Genomic DNA, 21875 nt, shown 5'->3' with positions numbered 1-21875 from the left:
CCTTGCTGAAGTCCAAAAAAATCACATCAGCTGGTTTCCCTTGGTCCACCATACAGGTGATCTTATCATAAAAGGAAATCAGGTTAGTTAGGCAGGACCTACCCTTCACAAACCCATGCTGGCTGGGACCAATGACTGCTTTGTCCCCCAGGTGCGCCTCAATAAGTTCGAGAACCATCTTCTCCATGATTTTACCAGGCACTGATGTGAGACCGACAGGCCTGTAATTGCTAGGGTCTTCTTTCTGACCCTTCTTGAAAATCGGCACAACATTTGCCAGCTTCCAGTCTACCGGGACCTCTCCAAATTCCCAGGATCGTTGAAAAATAATTGAGAGAGGTTCTGCGATGACGTCCGCCAGCTCTTTCAGCACCCGGGGATGAATCCCATCTGGACCCATGGACTTGTAGGGATCCAGGTGGAGTAGCAAATCCCGCACACGTTCAGGGTCGGTTGGGAGTTTGTCATCCCCACCGTCCCGGCCCTCCAGCTCAGGGCTCCCTGGGTACCGAAGCCCATCATCGGCACTGAAGACAGAGGCAAAGAAGGCGTTAAGTGTCTCTGCTTTGCCTATGTCATTGTCTGTGAGGAGACCTTCCCTATCAAGGAGCGGCCCTATGTATTCCTTAGTTCTCCTTTTTCCATTCACATATCTAAAAAAAAACTTTTTATTTTCTCTCACAGACACAGCCAGCTTCAACTCTAGGTGTGCTTTGGCCACACGAACTTTCTCCCTACAAACACGAACAGCATCCCTGTATTCTTTCCATGACACCTGGCCCTCCTTCCAGTAGCGAAACACTCTCTGTTTCCGCCTAATCTCCATTAGAATGTCCCTGGTCAGCCACGCCGGCCTCCTGCCCCGCGTGCCTGACTTGCGATATTTAGGAATTGCCTGATCTTGTGCTTCTAGGAGGCATCGCTTAAAGAGTGACCAGCACTGGTGGACATCGAGGCCTTCAAGAGCAGTTTCCCAGGGGACCTTGCTGACTAGTTCCCTGAGCAGCCTGAAGTCCGCTTTCCCCATATCTAGGGATGAGGTTTTGGTGGCACTTTTCCTTCTGTCACCGTAAATTTTGAACTCAACCACTTCATGGTCGCTATGACCAAGGCGGCCACCAATCACCACATCTCCCACCAGACCCTCTCTGTTTTCTAGCAACAGGTCTAGGAGGGCACCTTTCCTAGTTGGCTCCGTTAGCACCTGCACCAAGAAGTTATCATCTAGGTGCTTCATGAACCTCCTGGACTTGCTCGTGTCAGCTGTGTGGCACTCCCAGTTAACGTCTGGCAAGTTGAAGTCCCCCATAAGGACAAGGGGAGTTAATCTCGAGGCCTCTCTTAGTTCTGTAAAGAATAATTTATCGGCACTATCGTCCTGGCCAGGCGGTCTGTAATAGACTCCCACAACGACATCCCCTTTATTCGTTCGTCCCTTGATCCTTACCCAGAGTCTCTCAACTTTGCCATTGCCGACCTGAAGTTCCACACAGTCCAGCCCCTGCTTCACATACATTTCATCAGTGTTTATTGCTAATCAGTTTAATCTGTCATTGTAACTGATGTGATAAGGTTTCTGGTCATCTAATTCTGGATGTAATCAAACCTCACCTTCCCAGGTACCCTTATACAACAGGTATGAGGCTCTGGAACTTGATGGCCAGGTAAATGATAGTGTGGTCGAAGGTCCATCATGGCTGGAAGGGTCACCCAGAGCAAGTCAGCCTACCCTCCATATCACCATCAGCTTTGTCATGAAAAAAAAAAGAAGAGTTGTTGTCATAGGTGACTCTTTTCTGAAGGGAACAGAGGGCCCAATATGCCAACCTGGCCCAACACATAAGGAAATCTGCTACCTCCCTTGGGCCCATTACCAGAAAACTCACTCACCTGGTACAGCCCTATGATGATTAATCTATTACTGTTTTTTCACATTGGCAGTGATGAAGTAGCAAAGAGAAGGCCAAGGTCAATGAAGAGGGACTTCAGGTCCTTGGGGAGATTGTTTAAAGGATCAGATGCACACGTATTTTTCCCTCTAACCTTCCAGTAGCAGGAAACAATATTGAAATGAGCAGGGAGATCTAGCTGATCATTATGTTGCTGAAAGGCTAGTGTCACTGACTTCTCGGTCGTGGGATGATCCATGCAACACCAGGCCTGCTGGCACTTGATGGTATACACCTTTCTCTGAGGAAAGAAGGATTTTTGTGCAAGAGTTAGCAGAGTTGATTGATAGGTCTTTAAACTAGATTTGAAGGGGTAAAGTGATAAAAACACGCTTGCCAGTGATAAGCTATAGGACAGCATGACAAAATTGAGGGAATGGATGCTAATGAGATCCCTCAGTCTGCTCCATGAGGTGCTGGGTAAAATGAAGCACATTTGAAATGTTTCTACACCAATGCACATAGCATTAGGAACAAGCAAGAAGAGCTAGAAGGTTTAGTTCTGTCCCAGAGCCACAACACCATTAATAAAAGTGAAACACGGTGGGACTAGTCCTGGGCCCTTGTCCTGAGTCCTGGAACCTGGGGCTGATGGACCATGACCACAGGAATGGCAAACTCCAACCAACTCTGAACTCATGCAGGATTTGATGCTCCAGCTGGATGCATATAAGTCTATGGGGCCTATTGGGATTTATTCCAGAGTACTGAGAGAGCTGGCTGATGTCATTTTGAGAGCTCTGTCAGTTGTTTTTCAATGATCTTGGAAATCTGGAGAGGTCCCTGTAAACTGGAAACTGGCAAATGTTGTTCCAATTTTCATGAAGGGCAAGAAAGAAGACCCTGGTAATTATAGGCCTGTCAGTCTCACTTCAGCGCTTGGTAAAATTATGGAGAAAATTGTTAAAGAACACATGAAAGACAATATAGTCATCTTTCCAATGCATCTGGTCACAGCCAACATCGATTCCCAAGTGGAAAGTCCTTTTTAACAAGCTTAATTTCCTTTTATGAAAAAGTTACCCACCTAGTTGACCAAAGGAAGCCAGTTGATTTAAATATTTTGGACTTCAGCAAAGCTTTTGATACCGTTTTTCATGGTATCCTTCTGGACAAAATGTCCTGCATACAGGACAAATATAGACAAATATATAATATATATATATATAATATGATATGATATAATAATATATATAATATATATATATATATATATATATATAATATGATGGGTGAACAATTGGCTAACAGGCTCAATTCAAAGGATTATAATAAATGGGGTTACATCAGGCTGGCAGCCAGTCAGTAGTGGGGTTCTGCAGGACTCTATTTTATTTATTTATTTAATTTTAATTATGCTTTTATAAATGACTTGGATGCAGGACTTGAAGGTATTGCAGATGTTTGTATTGCACTAAATTTGCAGATGACACTAAACTAGAATGAGCTGTTGACTCCATCAAGGGTAGACAGGCCTTGCAGAGAGATCTTGACAAATTAGAGGGATGGGCAATCACCAACAATATGAAGTTTAATGAGAGCAAGTATCAGATACTGCATCCGGGATGGGGCAACCCTAGCTGTGTTTACAGAATGGGGGACAAGAGGATAGAGAGCAGCCCAACAGAAAAGGATCGGTGGGTTCTAGTTAAGGGCAAATTGAATATGAACCAGCAGCGTGCCCTGGCAGCCTGAAGAGCCAACCGTACTCCAGGGTGCATCAGGCTCAGCATGACTGGCCTGACAAAGGAAGTTTTGGACACCACAACATAAGGACATAAAACTATTAGAGAATGTCTAAAAGAGAGCTATGAAGATGTTGAAAGGTCTAGAGAGTAAGATATATGAGAAGTGACTGAGGTCCTTTGGTTTGTTCAGCCCAGTGCAGAGCTGACCGAGGGAAGGCCTCATGGTGGCCTGCAGCTCCCTCGCGAGGGGAGAGGAGGGGCAGGCACTGAGCTCTGCTCTTTGGGGACAGCGACAGGACCTGAGGGAATGGCATGGAGCTTGGACAGGCTGGGACAGGTTAGGTGTTAGGAAAAGATTCTGCACCCAGAGGGTGGTCGGGCACAGGGCCCTCAGCCTGCCACAGCTCAGGAAGCATTTGGACAATGCTATCAGACATAAGGTCTGATTTTGGGGTGGTTCTGTGTGGAGTCAGGAGATGAACTCAGTGATCCTTGTGGGTCCCTTCCAACTCAGGACATTCTATGATTCTATGAATTGTGTAAGGCTCATAATGGTGATACAAGCCAATTCCTTCCAGAGTATATTTGGCAGAAGAAATACCAAATTAATTAATAACTAGCCTTAACTAACCACCCTCAAATCATTTTATAATGAAAAAAAAAAAAAAAAGTATATATTTGTCAAAACATCAGTACAATATAGGAAAGCACATGCTTGTTTTGCATGCTGATGTTTATGGGAAGTCTGCTCTTTGCCTTGGCACTTGAAACTTTGCAAAAAGCATCATATTCTGGCCAACCTTTTCTACCTTTTCTCTCCAACTCCTTCCCTCCAAGAATGCTCTATACTCTGTTCAGCTTTTCCATCAAATTTTTAGACAGGCATTCACTCTGATGGAGAGGAAAGCAAAGTGGCTTAATTTGTTCTTTAAAAAAAGTGAATTTCCTCATGTTCAGGGTCTGTCCTAGTAAACCTGGCTTTGTCTCAGAAAAATTAGTGTTCTCTGTTTTGCAAACCTCACCACATTCACTGTTCAAAACAACAGTCTGTGTGATGACTGGGGAAATCAGCTACTCTAATGTTTCATTATTATAATGCAGCTGTTAAAGCAATTCCTTTCTGTTCTGTTCAAAGCTTTCTCTATCCTCTAGAGCAGAAATTTATCTGGAAAAAAAAATTGCTACAACTCCATTTATAGATGCCAATGAGCTGCTGTAATATTTGATCCATTTATTTTGATTGCATACATTCTCCTGAATACTCATATTTTTGTTCTTTCACCTGACAACTATGTCCTATATATTTATTGTTTTAGTAATAGTGTCCTCTTCATCTTCTTACGATTTTTTTTTCCAGACTGATTGTCAACTGGTATAAATACATTTAGGGTGAACAGTTAATCATGTTTTAGGATCAAGCCTCTCATGCTACTAATATGAGGATCTCAAAGTGCTGAAAAATGCTCATTGTTTTTCTTGCAGTAATATTGCAACTTTTTCTGAGACATTCAATTCTAAGTGTATTTGATCACCCCTTTTTTTGTACTCACACACCTAACTGAGCTTAGTGAATAATTCACAGATATGTTAGGTGAAAATTTTATTTAATTATTTTTGATAGCATAACTGAAGGGGGTGAATCCCCCACAATAGGAAAATATGACTTTCAGAGCTTTAAGGTCATCTCTTCTAGCCTCTAGTCCATTCATTTTCTTCTTTTCTGCAAATTGAAACTGCTATGAAAAAAAAAAAAAAATCTATAACTCACTTCTATATTCTGGTGTGTATTATGAAAGTGCTGTCATCTTCCATTTTGACCTGACTGATAATTAGCACATTTGTATCTTTATGGAGTCTTGAAGCAATATATGAAACATCAAGGAGGTAACAGCAAAGGTTAAAGATGCTTGGTGTCTTATGTTTATAACAGTGCCAGAAGAAGTTCTGTATATTTTTGAAGAGGAGATTGCTATTTCTTTCAGAGCAGCTGTATGATTTTATTTTTTCATAACAGCTCTGCATGTATTAATCTCCTACAGAGCAATTTGCTTTATTTAACATGCCACAGAAAGCTACTGCTGTTGCATCAGGGAGATGGAATGCTTCTCTTAAACTGTAATGCCAATAATTGCTTTTGGACTTCCACACAAAGAAAGTTTTGGTCTTCAAACTGTCTGGAAGGGTTTGTCTGTAATTGCTGTAATGTACAATCACTCCTAGAATGAAAAGGAAAATGACATATATTTAGAAAGTTCAATAAGAACAGTGCAAACAAGCAGTGCTATTATCTAAGGCGGTGAACAAGCCTCATGTTCTGAGGCTGAGCCTCAGAAATTGTTTTATTGCACATGGTGAGCAGACACATTGTTAATATAAATGTATAACGAAAGCAGTTGGAGTAACCACAAGAACACCCTCTGAAGCATCCGTGTTTGGTTAAACATATTTGTCTGAATTCATACCAGGCAACTGGGCTGATGGATTATTTATGCTTGGATTCTCCCCCTCCAAACTGATATACAGCAGAAGAGGGACATCCCATTTATACATAGAAAAGTTCATTACCTTCAACATTCAAAGACAATAAAAAGGCAAAATAGTGTGTATTTTCCAATCGTCACAGTTGTTAAAACTTTAGATGTACTTTCAGGGAGACATCTTAGCCAAATCTCTCTACACTTAAGACACCTTCATAAGTTTGACTGACTTACAAAATGAAAGGCCCTGCTATTGACTTCAGCTGCCTGTATAAAAATATGTCAAAATTAACAATAAATAAATAAATAAATAAATAAATAAAGGATGCAAACAGAGAAGGAAGTTACAGGTAGGGAGGTAAGTCAACAGTGACCTAAAATTATCACTATGGCTTAACAGGATTTAATGTAGTTTCCTCAGAGTGGTGGGAAGCTGCCTTAACAGTCAGCTCTGGTTTAGTTAACTCTTAGCAGACACAACCTGTAGAAGTCAGAAGCTGGCTAGAGATGGGGGAGGCTGGGGACTCCTCTCCTGGTGCTGTGTAGCTGTAAAAATAAGTGGAAACCCTGAAGGATAAAGGAACAATTCAGCCTTCTTAACTACAAAACTTGATCAGATATGAAAAGAACTGTTAAAACTCTCTGCAAAATAATCTTCTGGGAGGGGAAGAAAATTTTTGCATTAGATGCTTGCATATGACTTCTGCTATTGCTTCATATTTTACAGCCCTTTCCACACATGAAATAATGATTTTCTTGTCATCCTGTTAATCGCTATGGAAAATAAATGCATTATCATAACTGATAAACTATCTTCAAGTAAGAAATATTTAACTGAGGCAGATGAATTTCAAGACAGACATCTATCATTATATTTTCATTTAAAAAAAAAAAAAGTTCCTAGTATTAATACTAAAGAGAGAAAGAGAGAGAGAAAAAATCCTTAAAATTTACTTTTAGTAATTTTAGTAAAATATGTCAACATATTCCTGATAATATCAATGTATTTATGAGTGTTTCTTTTTTTCTGACATGCTAACTTCCAAAACTGATTTTTTAAATCGAGAATTTTTTAAAAAATGGTTAACATTGCCTTAATATGTGTGCAGCTCAGACCAGCTAATGAAGAATTCTACTGCTAACTAAATCTTCATTTCTTAGTGTTTTCTGGTTCCGCTATATCAAGGTGCTAAAAACAAAATATAGTCCTTAGGGCAATCTAGATACAGATCTTTCTGTGCTTGCACCTACAGAACAGATTACACTGGTCTTTCCATGGGTGCATGATGGAGATTTGTGTTTTAAGTACAATGAACTGTGTGAAAGTAATACCATTCTTAATTTTAGGAGACACTGCCCCAGTGCATTACATAATAAAGTTTAATGTTGAAATATGTTTATGAAAATGCTGTAGTTTGTGTTGATCAGCTGCTCACCAAGATATATGTATTCTTTCAAGCATGACAGAGCTAAACCAGGAACTGCAAGTAATTTTTCACTCTTAGCTTCTTTATTTGCTCTGATTAAGTGTGCCCCACTGCACAGATGTCCTACAGAAGGAATCTGAGAAGCAGAAAGTAGCAAGCATTTTTCTAGTTGAACTCTCCCTACTTTCCCCTCGGCTTCTCCTCATCTCCATCTCTGTCATCGCCTGGTCCTCCCCTACAAGCCACATCTCAGCACCCTTGTGCCCCACCACCAGAGCAATGCCTTGACCTTTGATGGTGTTTATTGATAACAAGTTTGAGTGTTTTGGCAACTGGCAAAGCATGCAGTGGCCTTTGTAAATTATACTGTAGATAGCTCTGCCTTCAGTTTTATCCTTGTAAGAGTGACTGAGGTACAGGGTCAGATGGCAAATGGTGACTTTGAGATGTGTTTTCTGTCAGCATTTGAAAACATCAGTCTCTGTGTGATCTCTGGTGGGGGAAATGTCTGAAACAGCATGTTTGTGTCTTCCTTATAGAAATGTTGGCATTTAAACACAAACGTGTTGTGTTCTTAAACTATTTTTAAGGTATAGAATTGGGAAAGATGCACTCAGAAATTGAAGTTGTTCTGTAGGGGGAAGGGCCTAGGATGTTGTGAAAATAATTTATGTTTTGTCTACAAAAATTCAGAGAAGGAAGAAGGGGCGAGATGCTGTAAAAGTGTTGTAGGTTGACTCTAATCTTAATTTTACGTTTGTCCTGGAATACAAAAAAAGAAAAAAAAAATCTGTAATTCTTTCAAACAGAAAATTGAGTTTAGTTCTTGAGTTTCTGTTTTAAAAGTGAGCAATGTTAAATACTAGCTTAGAATAGAAAAAATATATATATATCTGGTGCCTTCTGAACTGGAAAGAGAGGAGTCTGACTGAAAAAAAAATTAAACAAATGTGATAGCATTTGATTTTGGCTGATCCAAGTGTACGTTTTCACTGAAAAACTGTTTCAGACAGTAATTATGTTGCTAGAACTACTCAGAGGACTATTACCATATGTGGAGCTTTTTTCAGACCAATTTCTTTATAAAAAAACCATTCTTACTACCTACAGTACCCTTCTCCCCATTCTTCATGAAAGCAAACCTGTGGCATATCCATATTCATCTCCTCATTTTTTCTTTCCAAAGTTCTGCTCAGAACATCCTACTCCTGCTGCAAACTCACTTTGCATCTGGCTCTGCATCCTACCTTCATTCCCTCAAACCCTGAACTACAATTTTCTCTAATCCTTTCATCCCTTCTTCTAGCCACCCTGCTTCTCTGTATCTCCTCTGGTTCAACCAGGACATTTCTGAGAGCATAACATCAGAAAACAACAAGGCAGGCTTAGAAAACTTCAAATAACTTATGTACACAAGCTGTTCCAAGAGGGATAAATTTTAATTTGATTTCATGTTTTGTAATTCTGTTAACATGATAAAATTAGCAGTAATTTAGAATTTTTCATACCACAGCTTCAAACTGGCATACACTTGAGATGAAGCCTGCAAGAGAGAAAGCAAAATCTGGGTTGATTATTTCTGGGTTGATTTTATTGTTGATATTTCTCTCTGAAATACAGCAAAATCTAACAATGCAGAACAATGGTTTTACTTTTTGTCTGAAAAAGTTACTAATCACTTTACTGCACAAAAACCCTACCCCCAAAATAATCATATGTCTTGTGGAGGCACACTATACCAAACTTGAACAGAAAGTTCCAGCCTGATACATAGCTTTAGTCCTCCACTGAAAGCAAGTCTTGGTTCACCCTGGTGTACACTGTTGCTACACTACTGACATCTACCCGAAATCATTTACTGATTGCAGATATATTCTTCTTCTTTTTCTGCTAACCTTTTGTATCTCACACTAATTGCAATTGCCAAAATAGATGCCTTTATTGTACCCTGTGGAGAAGAGCAGTCTTACTCTGGACTTTGCAGACAGAATAAGTTACACTATAGACCAGAAACATTTAACTAGAGATGATCCAGCGATGTGTGAAATCATTTTTTTTACAACTCTTCTATTTCAAAAACATATATCTTCATTCCTGTTTGCCCCTTTTGATTTGCTCTTCAGGCCTTTTACACCTTTACATCTTTGCTAGGATTACACTATGCATCATTTTGCAAGATTGCACCCAGATTTGAAAACTTCCTTCCCATCAGCCTTTCCAACCCCCACTCCCCAGATTTACACAGATCAAAGCAAATGAAAGAGTAGCAGTGGTACTTCCACTGCTTGGGTAGGCACTCTGATCTGCTAAAATCTAGATGTGGAGCAAAGGAATCTAAAAAAAAAAAAAAAAAAAAAAAAGGAAATATCCCAAAGAGTGGTTCTCAGGCAGCTCTTTTGTGTGGGGATCATATACTTGACACCATGCCTTATGTGGAATGCACATCAAATCACCTGGAGACTCCACATCAATGGTAGTTATGTGCATGCATGTACAACAAAAAGAATAGACCCTTAAACCAGTTGGGTGCATGAGGAAAAAAAAAAAAAAGTCCAAAGAATGTAAATCTAGAGGAGTACATCAACTTTTCCTTCTTTATGCTCTCTTATACTTTTTTGTTGTTGCTGTTTTTCCATGTTTTAATGGATGGATTTTTTTTTATTTTATTTTTTTAAGGACTCTCCCAGTGCAGCCAGCACTTTATTTTATAAGGTTCTGCCCTTAATCTAACACATCTGTGTTATCTGATCCAAGGCTGCCCATAGGACAGAGGGCCAGATTCTCAGCTCCCATGCGCTTGTGCCGTGGACTTCAAGGGGGTTGCACTAACTGCAACAATCGATGGCTTGCTCTTGTTTGTTGTTGAACTCTTAAATGTTACCATATTTTTCCTTTAACTGTTACTGAAGCCCATACTAAGTACCACTCAGATAAAATGATTTCCTCTGTGCCGAGCTGATTTTTGCTCCAGGCTTGCATTTACTAATTTCAGGGAAGTTTTGCCATCACAGTGAACAGGAGCAAAACAAGCTGTTTGTAGGAGCCAAGAGTCTTCAGTATTTAGATTAAGGAGTTTTTTACCTCAGAACTGAGTCCTGGGTTAAGGTCCATTTGCCTCTTTCAATCTTGGAATGGCAGGAGTGTTATAGTACAAAATAAAAAAAACATAAAATCAAAAATAGAATAGGAAACTGTATTCCAGGATGAAGTGGGTAAACTCTGTTTACCTTCTGCTGCAGACTTAATAGTGAAAGGCAGTGCCTTTCCCTGTCCCCAGCTATACTCTCATGCTAAACCAATAAGTTGGATGGACCTGCTTGCCAAACCAAGTAAAAGCTCAGTGAGAGCCAAGTGTGTCCTCACGGGCTCCAGGCCTTTCCTGCTACTCTTCCACCGGCTGCTATGAGACCAGTGCTGTGTTTTTGCTCACTCTGCTGCTGAGCCACCAGGCTGTGGCAACAGTCCATCCCAAACAGAGATTTCTGACCACACCGAGGAGCAACATGTAACAGGACCGTCCCCAAGACACTGGAAAAAGAAAGTGCTGCTATTGCCAAGCATGGCCACCCTTGGGAGCCATCAGCCTTTCCTCCTGACCCTTCCTCCTCAGGTTACTTTCAGAGATGGAAATAAGGACAAGGACAACCAACTCCAGACCTCATGCACCCAGTCCCAGCTTTGTTTCCACCCCATGCATGCACTCTGACCCCATGCATAGTGATTGCATTTGATTTTGGCTGACCTAAATGTACGCTTTTAAGCATGTGTTGCGTGTTTTTTAATCAGACTCTCTGGTACTGCAACCAACTTAACAATTACTCTCCACACAGTTGGCAGATACGCTGAGCACACAAACTGCAGGGACATATTAAAAGAAGGAAAAAAAGTGACAAATAACTCAGTGCAGCATGTGAAATAGAACACAGTAGATTGGCTGCTGTCTGATGTCAGCTCAGAGATCTACAAAGAAAAATCCTCTCTTATATCTGGGAGCTCAGGAGCATCCAATGAGTTTTTTAGACATGTGTGAGGATCAGAAGTGACTCCAGACCCACCTGTGGCTCCCATGTGGGGTGCTGGTTTCAGGGTGCTGGTTTCATCGGGATGCCCATCTGCAGGGCACAACCTTGTTCTCCTTTGGCAGCCCATGCCTCTCCAGCTCTCACACAGTGCTGAGGACTGCAGGCAGTCTTGCAAGCCCAAATCACAGAGAAAGTCATAAGAATAGGGCAGAGAATCAACCATTTAAATAATTTGTAAATGCAGTCTGTACGGATACTCCTAGGAGATTGTCCTTCTTTTGAGGACTACTATTCAGTGATAGACCTGAAGTTCACTGATGCTGGGACAAGGGGAGCCAAAGTATGGAGTAGTGATGGGCTCAAACAGCATCACTGGACAGTAGCCAGTGCAGTTCACACTGCAAAGGCAACCTCAAGTCTTGTGTCCATACTATGATGTTGGAGGGTCAACAAGACCCACACCAATGTGTCTAGAGACAGAGAACAAAGGCAGACAGCTGGAGGAGCAGCCCCAGCTGGGTTCGTGTACCAGAAGGAAGAAGGAGAGAGGGCTTCATGTTGTTACAGGAAAGAAAAAAAAAAAAAAAAAAAAAAAGATCAAGCATTAGCTAACTTCACAGGGACAGTTGCAGAAAACAACAGCAAGAACCTGGAGATAAAGTTATGCTGGAAATAAAAGAGGCCTCTTACTGTGTGGATAATTAACTATTAAAACAAAAATCTTTGAATCTGAATGATGACTTCTTCATCTTTTAGTATTTCCAGCTACCTTTTTGGAAGCTATCTTTTATCCAAACACACACTTTTTTGAACTCAATACTGTTGTAATTGGATGAAATGAAATGGCCTGTAATGCATATAGGAAGTCATATTAAGCAATCTGATGTTCCCATCAGTCCTTAGACATTATAAATGAACCCAGAAACTTCTCAGGGTGATGATAGATGTGGAGACTGCAACTCCCAGAGTGAAACCCTCTGTTTCAAGCAATGCAACCAGAACGCTGAGATCAAGCCTGCCTGTTGCATGGCTTTGCTGCCTTCTGCAAGATAGCATCGTCTGCAAGCTGGCCTCTTATATGCAAATTAAGAGCAGCCCTTGGGCCCTGGCGCTTGGCCAGCTCGACCCTCCTTTGAGCAAGGCTCTTGCTTGGGATAAGCCCTCAGCTCCACACGGAGAGAGTGGAGAGAGTGGAGAGGGCTCTCCGTTATTTAGTCCCTGGCAGAAAGTAGGAGCACTCCATGTTTAAAGATTTTGCCCCACCAAAGGGTTTTTGTTTTGTTTGGATTTGCTATTTTACTTCAGTAATTGAGTTGAGTAACTTCCTCAGCTCCCATAAAGATACCTGGAAATTGTCATTACAAGCTAATCTTCAAATAATATGTTGCTCTTACGGTGCTGAGTCAGGCAATGCATCCCAGCTGGTTGCTTGCATTCTTGTATCTGGAGAAACCTCTGACTGATTCTGCTATTTCTATCTCTGCTTCTCTGGTCTGTTTCAACATTTTCACAAGTTTCTCTCTCTCTCTGTAAGTGATTCATTTCTCTCAACTCTACAAACTGATAGCATTGCTAGCTAAAAGAATGAGCACTTCAAATATTCATATATTGGTTATGCTTTCAAATACAGCTTAATTTAAAAAAATCAGAGAAGCAACATAGAAGATCCAATCAGTATTTTACATCAGTCTTCCAGAGCATGACACAAACATAAATAAAAATAGATCAAAGTAAAATAGATGCAAAAAGAAATCTTATGGATCAAACATAATTACTAAACATAGCTTTAATTGGGGAAAAAAAAAAAAAAAGTAATCTTCACTAGATCTTTATAATTGAGAATAAAAAAAGAGTTAAAAAAGGTAAAAAGAAGGAAATTAGTAGAAAATATGATCTTTCAAAAGCAGTGACTGTCTAATGTACCTGATTTGCTAGTTGTTGAGGTTTTTCTTGAATGTCTTACATGTTCTGCATAGGCTTTAGCAGAAAATGAATTTTGTCAAATGACTGAAGATAAGATTATTGCAGATTCTTAGAAAGGGGAAGTGTAAGAATACTTAAAATCCCTAAGGCCTATTTTATATGCTCCATTCTAAGAGTTGTGGATTTCACTGAGACCTACTCCCATGAAATTATCAGAAAGTTGAAAAAGTCCTTTATAGGCACCCAGGGATTAATCTGAAACCTGTTAAAAGTAAGGGAAGGGAGGTAGTGCCCTGGGCTGCAAAGACTTTGGATCAGTGCATGTTGGGCAAACAACTGAAATAGCCTAATTTTTTGTTCTTGTTGTTGTTGATAGATCTCTTTTTTCCACTGATTTCTACATCTAGTCCAGCTTGGGAAGATATTGGGTAGTGAGATATTGGCTCTCTGAGTGTGTCATGGCTGGGTCATGAAGGAAAGCAAGGGGATCTGTGGGATGAGATCCCAAACCAATCCTTCTTTCCCTGGAAATGTTTGGCAATACAGTGGGAAGTGCAGCAGGGTCAACTAGGATTGCATCTCTCAGAGATGCCTTTTGCCTGGCAGCTTCAGTGTGTTGAAAACATGGGCTGGATGATGAACATTTGGTAACTGGCTGCTTTAATGACTTCACTGCCTAGTGGACACCTCCTCTGAGGTGGCTGAGTGGGTGAATACAATGGGGTTGGGGCAGGAGGGGTCTGGGCTGGGAATGGGGATACAGCGGGGCCAGGCTGCGTACTATCTCAGCAGCAGGGTTAATCCTGCTGGGCAGAACTGGAGGAGGAGACACTGGGGGGCATCTGGTCTCAGGTACTCTCCATCACCAGCAGAATGGGCGATTCAAGAGACATCCTCCACTGTGGGGCTCACTAGCTGAGCACCACAGAGGTGAAGCCAGGAGGGTAAAGGTGAGAGGGTCCCCAGCCCTCTGGGGGCCCAGCTCAGTATTTGCCCTTAGCCCAAACTCCTGCGGTGGCTCTGGTGCTGCCCCTCGCCCGCTGTGCTGTGGCTGGGATTGGACCGGGGGCAGCCGCGATCACCCGGCTTGGGGCTTGCAGGGCGACAGCGCTGTTTGAAATCCCTCCGAGTAAAATTACAGAAAAGTCTCACGGTGCCTGTTTAAACAAGTGTGCCTGAACAGGAAAATCAAACAGACAGGGAGCGACTTCGGTTTCTCCACTTATACGATGTTTGAAATGATAAGCGAGGATATATTTTCACATAATTGGGCTGTGTCAAGGTACCGGCCGTTTGATCAGATAGGAACTTTCTATGTAGTCTCACATCAGAGGACTAGTAAACTACAAATTAAGGCAGGCTTCAGATTCTGTCTGCAAAGTAGCCAAATAAATTGAATTTTATCCCTAAAGGTCATGCTGGGGGGGCTGGTCGGGGGCAGATGGGGAACACAAAATGCAAAATAATGTCCTAGGACAAGTAAATCCAAAACACTAGAAAAAGTAAGGGAATTAAGTGGCTCTGAAAAGGTCTCAGTCACTATTGAAAACCTGTAAGTATTGGAAAGTTGCTGATTAGTACCCATGAACTTAACAAAGAGTTTTAAGAATCCAGACTTCCCTCACCCCAAAAGAGATCTGCAGGAAAGCAGAGCTAGAAAGGGGCTGGGGAAATGTAATGAGCCATTGCCTCATTGACAACGTTTGGTTTGGTTTTGTTCCATTCCATCTGTGGGTTGCTTTTCATTTGAGTTGGTGTTTGCCTTCTTGTAACCATACCTTGGCAGGGGTGGGACACTCTGGTGTGGGGTGAGGGCCAGGGAGCTCTGCTCAATCCCCTCCATCCTTCCATCCCCTTCATCCCCGCATCCCTCCATCACATCCCTGAAAAATCCTGTTCTTCTACAAGGCTGCCCCATAAGGTGATACCTTCTGGTCCCCCAGCCTTGTCCTCCAGACAGATTCCCAGGCTCCAAACAAAAATGCCAGGAGGGCTTCAGGGGACCTGTCTGGGTCACAGCCAGCCCTACTGAAAGGGGGTCACTAGAAGCCAGATTTAGTCCTAAGAACAAAGTTTCTGGTGTCTTTCTAAGATGTTCATAGTAGTCTTTTCTCAATTTTTCTTCACCTTCTTTCCTCCCTCCCCTTATTTTTCAAAATCTCATGTGCAAGAGATGTTCCTTGTCACTGCTGGTGAGCTCACTGTTCCTGTCCCTTGTCAGCTCTTTGCACACTCCTGTAGCATTTCCTTCTCTGTCCTTATTTTTCTACACATCACCAGTATTTAAATAGTGTGGATAAGTGAAGAGGAAATTAATTTACCTGTGATTTAGGATTTTCCTTGTAAATAGCTACATCTGAGGCAAGTGGATGGCAAGCTGTCCCCAATCCCCCAGACCCATTTGAGGGTGACCACAGCATGGGGTGTGGATGTCAGGTGTGTATGTACAACCATCACCTACTGCCAGTGCTTAAAGCTGTACTGGTGACTGGCAAAAAGAAGGCTGCCATGGGAAATTTTGGTGTAAAAGAGGTGAAAAGGCTTGTACAAAGCCTAGGAGAGAGAACTGAATGCACCCCTGCTCTACCTGCTGGCACAGGGCCTGCCCTTTGCATCTCTGTAATTTATGTGACAGCCATAGCTCATTATCTCTCCTTTCATTTTATAGGGGTAAAAAAAATAATTAAAAAAAAAATAAAAAATGAATAGAAAGGAAAAAAAAAATAAAAGTAGGTGCAAATACTTAGTTGGCATCCTTTAAGTTGTTGCAGAAGTAAAACCTAAGCTGACCCAAATCCAACCCCAGAGTAATGGCACTATTAGCAGGCCAAATCCCATGCAGCCCCACATCAGCAGCATTGTCACCAGGGGCAGGATGACACCCTGTTCCTCTGCAGCGTGGCCCATGCTGCCAACCTGGCCCTTTGCAACCAGCCTGGGCTCATCCCTGCAGGGGATACTCACTGAGTTGTAGGGCTCCTGCCTTCAGTCTGTGGATTGCGAGAAGTCAGATGCTGTTTGAAAAGCTGCAAGAAGCTCTTCTCTGAATGACAGAAGGAGAAAAGAAAAAATAAAAATAAAAATAATAAAAAAAAAACAACAGCTGTTGAAAAGCAAAATGACCCAACACCAACAGAGAGCCCACACTTGTTACATAAATAATGTCAAAAACACATATGCAGGGAATAACATGAAGGCAGCTGAAGGCAGACTGATGTCTAGAAATGTTATCTCTTCTGTTCCAAATCCTAATTAACCCAGCAGTGGACAAGCCAGGAACATTTTAGATTATGTCTACACTTGTGGTTGATGGAAAATCTGGGAGGAACGTGAGCTTTCTAAAAGACAAATTCAGTTCCCCTACAAAATATTTGGGATTGCTCCCCTCCTCCTCTGGCAGTGAGATTGTTTGGTTACATTGATTTATTAGAATGATGTAACTTGCAGTATCATATCTAGCCATCGGCTGCCACTCAGCAAGAGGATGTGGTGAGATCACATCACCAAAATAATAAGGCACTGGAGTTCCTAAACAGGAGGTTACATATCATCAGGACAGCTTAAAATACTTGGGGATGGCTTTGATAGTTGCAGGAGTGTGATGTTGTTTTGTATTTCCACAGACAGTGTCTGGAAGATAGCTGACTGCAGTTACCCTGTTGCTCAGCCGTAGCTTCCTTCACACAAGGAAAATAAAATCCATGTATATGTATATGCATGAATATATATTTTCATACCTTGGAGGTATTTTAGCTTAAGGTGATCACATTCTAACCATCTTAATGGAGAACAAAAATAATTTTTTGCCCCAGTCTTTTTTCCCACTGGTTTAGAGGGATATTTGGGGCCTCAGGTTCCACAGATGCAAAGTAAAGGTGGGAGGTAGAGGGGGCTGTCTTGTCTTGTGAAGCTGGGTGACATGGGCAGGAAGGTTTGAAGAGGGGTCCAGGAAAGAGCAGGCAAAGTCCAGCTTCAGTGCCTGCAGGTTGAGTCGGGGCTCCCGGCCCTCCTCCAGCTGCTGCCACCAGATGCACAGCTGGAGGAGAAACCCTTCTGCACAGACATGGCCCTGCCGTGCACAGGTGTTGGATCTCCCTTGATTTTTGTTTCTGTGTCCCTTTTTTTCTTTCCCCCAGGAGCTAATTATTATCTAGCTGAAACGTATTTCCTTCTCGAAAAGGGGGGGGGGGTTGGGTTTATTTTTTGGTGTTTTCGGTGTGCGTGTTTCTTTTTTGTGTGTGTGTTTTTGTTGTTGTTGTATTATATTTTTTTTCCCAATTCACACAGACATTTCTATCGGGAACAGACTTAGATCTGGACTTCTGCACTTTGCAGGGCTTTTTCAAAACGTGGTGACGTTTGTTTCTTCTGCTCTATATGTTTTCTTGCTGTCCTCTACACAACATATTTTCCAGCAATTTGGAGAGATGTAAGGAATAGCTTTTACACAACAGACAAAGAAACGGGGGAATTATTCCAATGGTCTTGCAAGTTTGGAGTATTTCATCTTCTTCAAAAGGGGAAAAAAAAATCCCAAACTGTGTCCCTGTGAGCAAATGATTAGAAGAAGGCTGGGAATACAATAATTACCCCAAATGGAAACCCAGACCGCAGTCAAACAATACAGCTTTTGTAAACTGGCCTCGCCTGTAAAAAATCTAGGAAATCTCATAACTAGAGCTGGCGAAATCCTTTTCTTATGCAACGATATGTAAAAGGCTCCTGAGAAATGAGGAGTAAACATGGAAACGCTGTAAAATAGCGTGATAATGAACATGCTCTGAGCATCGGAGATCGCCTTGGCGGTACCGGCGTGGATTCCTTCAACCACAAAGTATTTTCTCATGTTAAAGGATTTGGGACAAATTACATTTCGTGACATTTCGCCAATAAACAAGCACGTGAAGACAAATAAACCGGGACTCGCTGTAATCTACCTTGATCGTTGCGGAATTCAAGGGGTACCAAAGGAATTGGGAGCGAGACAGAGCGCGGCTTTGAATGAATGTCCTTTATGAGAGAGAGAAGATCATTTATATCCTTCATATTTTATAGTTTTGCCTCTAGGAAAGAAAAGACCGGCGGAGCCCCGACTATCATTTACTCATAATGATCGCATTCAATCTAGTGATTCACAGTGAATCATATAATAAGGTTTCCATTTTGCGCATAGAGAAAAGAAGGAGGGGTAGTTAAACTTTGTTTAGTTCTCATTCATGCCCCCGGCCTCCTGTTTCCCTTGAACTGTCCAGTTCAAATGACTCACCCATGGGACGATGGTTTTTTTTTTTCATTTTCTTTTTTTCTTTTCCTCCTTTTATTTATTTTTTTTTTTAATTCCCCTCCCTCACTCCCCCCCGCCTCCCCCCCCACCCAGCAATAAAAATCCCTGGAAGGAAAGCTGACAGGTTAATTGTACGGTTATTCATTTTTCCTCCCAGCAGCGTTTCATCCGTGCACGCCTCGCCGGGGCCCGGCTCTGCTTTAGCGGCCTCTCGGGGCCGGGGCCAGGCGGGAGCCGTACCGTGCCGTGCTGTACTGTACCGTACCGTTCTGTGCCGTGCCGTGGCTTTGCCCCCTCCAGCCCAGCTCCGCGGAGCAGCCAGACCCGTGCAGCCCCGCTGGAGAGGAGCAAGCAAAGCAGCCCGTTTTATTTCTATATTTTAATTATAGTTATTATTTTACTTTTTTTTTTTTTTTTTTTTTTTTTTTTCATTTGGGTCTAAACCAGCACCCACCGCCCCTGGAAACAGCTGGGACACAGCCCGCCCCGCGCCCCCGTCCCGCAGTTTTGGGTCAGGACTAGGGGATTTCGGCATTTCCGACTCCGCTCCCCCCAGCTGTCAGTGCAGACCCCCTCGGCACACGGCTAGGCACACACACAGCCCGACGGCTCGCTGGTAATGCCCGGGAAAGGCGCAGCCGGCAGTCGGATGCTCTTTTTGCTCTTGGGACCTTTGGAGTCTGCAAGCGTTTCAGGTAAAATAAAAATAGAAATAAAAAAATATAAAAAGCCCAACCCGAGGCCAGCGCAGGGTAAAGGTTTCGGGGGGAGGGAGCCGGCTCGGCACTGAAGGGGGTTGCAGTGGGGCAGGATTGGGGTCGGTGGGATGCTGGGGCCAGGCAGGCCACGGGGCTCATTCCATCAACGACTTTTCCTCCAGCCCTCAACGAGAAACAGTCGGAATCACCCCAGAAAAAAATGCACGAAAGAGGTATCGAGCGGAGGAAAGGCTCGGAGAAGGAAAGCAGCCCGGAGCGGGAGGGTGAGGTGATGCCACACAGATGACGGCCCCAAATGCGCTTGGAGAAACGATTCTGTTCTCGGGGAGAGCTGGCACCTCTGCAGCAGCTTTAAAACTCATGATGAAATAAAATAGGCGTGTTGTCACTAAAGGGAAACCACCGCCTTAGCCATGGTGCTTTCACCAGCCAAGTTCCCTCTTGGGCAGAGCAGAGAGTCTCGAAGTCTGCTTGACATCTTGAAGCTTAAATAACCGTAAGGCATTGTTACTCCCTGGCAGCAAAGTGCCTCGTTACGCCTGATTGAGCTAATTGCTTTGAAATAGGATATATTATCTATAATTATAGAGATCTTGGAGGAGACGGCCAGCCCTTTCTTTCATCTTTTCCAAGTGCATCATAATGTCGCGATCAAATTAATTTGGGCCACTTGAAATAGGGCTCTCCTTTCAGTCCTGCTCCTCCGACCCTCAAAGAGCCGGGGACGCCGCGGCGGCTGGGGTTTGGCCGTTCCAATCCCCACTCCTGGTAACCTCCCGAGGAACAACCCAGGTGCCCGAAGCCTTGAAAGTAATTTGGGTTATGTCTGATTTGGCTAGAAAGGGAAAGGGAGAAAGAAAAAGAGAGGTGAAATATATAAGCGGGGAGCGAGGCAGAAGCGAGTATTTTGGCGTTGTCAGTAGAGAAAAAGCAGTGATGGGAGCCGGGGGAGCTGAGACTTGGAGGGCTTTGCGGGCTCGTAAAGCCCGCGGGACACTTCTGGCACTTGCTGGAGACGTGGTTTTGGGGGAAACTCCCCCCGGGCTGAGCCGCTCGGAGGGCAGCGGGTGGCGGGCTCGCAGGGAGCGCGCAAGGAGCGCGCAAAAAGCGCGCAGCGGTGCCCGGCGCCGCAAGTCCCCCGCGTCCCCAAAGCCTACTGGTGTCTTCGAGGGCTGGCCGCTCTCCTAAGAGCCGCCGTCCCGGGGGAAATAAAATAGAAGCAAGGGAAACAACAACAACCCTCTCCTTTCTTACTCCTGCTTTTAAGTCAAAGATAACGTTTACAAAGGGAGACAATGCCCTGAATTGGCTTAGCACTGCTCCTGTCCTCCCTCCCCATCCCCCCCGCTCTCCTACCAGCGCTTGTTGTTGTATTCCCACTGAAATAAAATGCTAGGGGTAATGGCTTTGCCTTGCACATTCATTATACGAAACGGGACTGTTTAGGATGCTAATTGCCCAATCCTGTTATCTAGCACAAGTGCCTTCAGGGAAGCGCCACGGTTCCCAATAAAAACACCGGATTGGAACAAGCGCCAATAAAGTCACCTATTCCTCTCCCTCCCCAATCCACCCGCCCTTCCCCCCCCCCCCCCCCCCTTGCCCTTTTGCTTCGGTTTTCCGTATAGGAAAACGAGGAAAATAAGAACGAGACACCTAAAAACAAGCGGGAGTATCAGCATGACAGAAGCCATACCAAAAAAGTTCCCAATTTCCAGCGGTGTTTTGCTCACCCCGGGCACGGCGAGCAAGGCGAGAAGAGGTCGGGTGCTAAGCAGTTCCCATTAAATAAGGGAAACCATCTCGGGAGAGATTTCGTTTTGTAAATTCGCTTGCTTCATTCCTAACCTGGAGCCTGTATATTTCATCCAGAAAGAAAGGAAAGGGAGAAAGGAAAAAGAAACGAAAGAAACTTTACTGGTTTCCCGTTTTCAGCCCCAGAGCTTGCCAGCATGTGGATTAGAATCAAGTCCTCGCTATGGTACAGTGATTAAAATACCACCAAGTATGACAGAAACGTAAACACAAACCGTTCATTGCTGGGAGATAAATAAAAAGCTAATTATCTCATTCTGCCATCTCTCAAGGAAAGCGGGATCTCACTCTCAGTGTGGGACACACATTCGTCTCCTCAAACCTCAGCAACATCCCAATACCCAAACCCTTCTGCAAAAGAAAAGGGAGGAAAAAAAAAAAAAAACAGCAGCTCTATTTTTCTTTTCATATTTCCATCAAAACAATGAGATCGAAAGTAGGCTAGGGGCTGCCCGGGGGTCTAATAAACACATCACTTTTTTTTTTTTTTTTTTTCACTTTTTTTTTTTTCTTTCGCACGGCTGCGTTTGGGAACAGGGAAAAAAAAAATAAATAAGTGATCCTACCTGTA

The sequence above is a fragment of the Aythya ferina genome (genome assembly GCF_964211825.1).
Source record: "Aythya ferina genome assembly, chromosome: 4".
In the NCBI taxonomy this organism is placed as follows: domain Eukaryota; kingdom Metazoa; phylum Chordata; class Aves; order Anseriformes; family Anatidae; genus Aythya; species Aythya ferina.
This window is presented reverse-complemented; position numbering follows the sequence as displayed.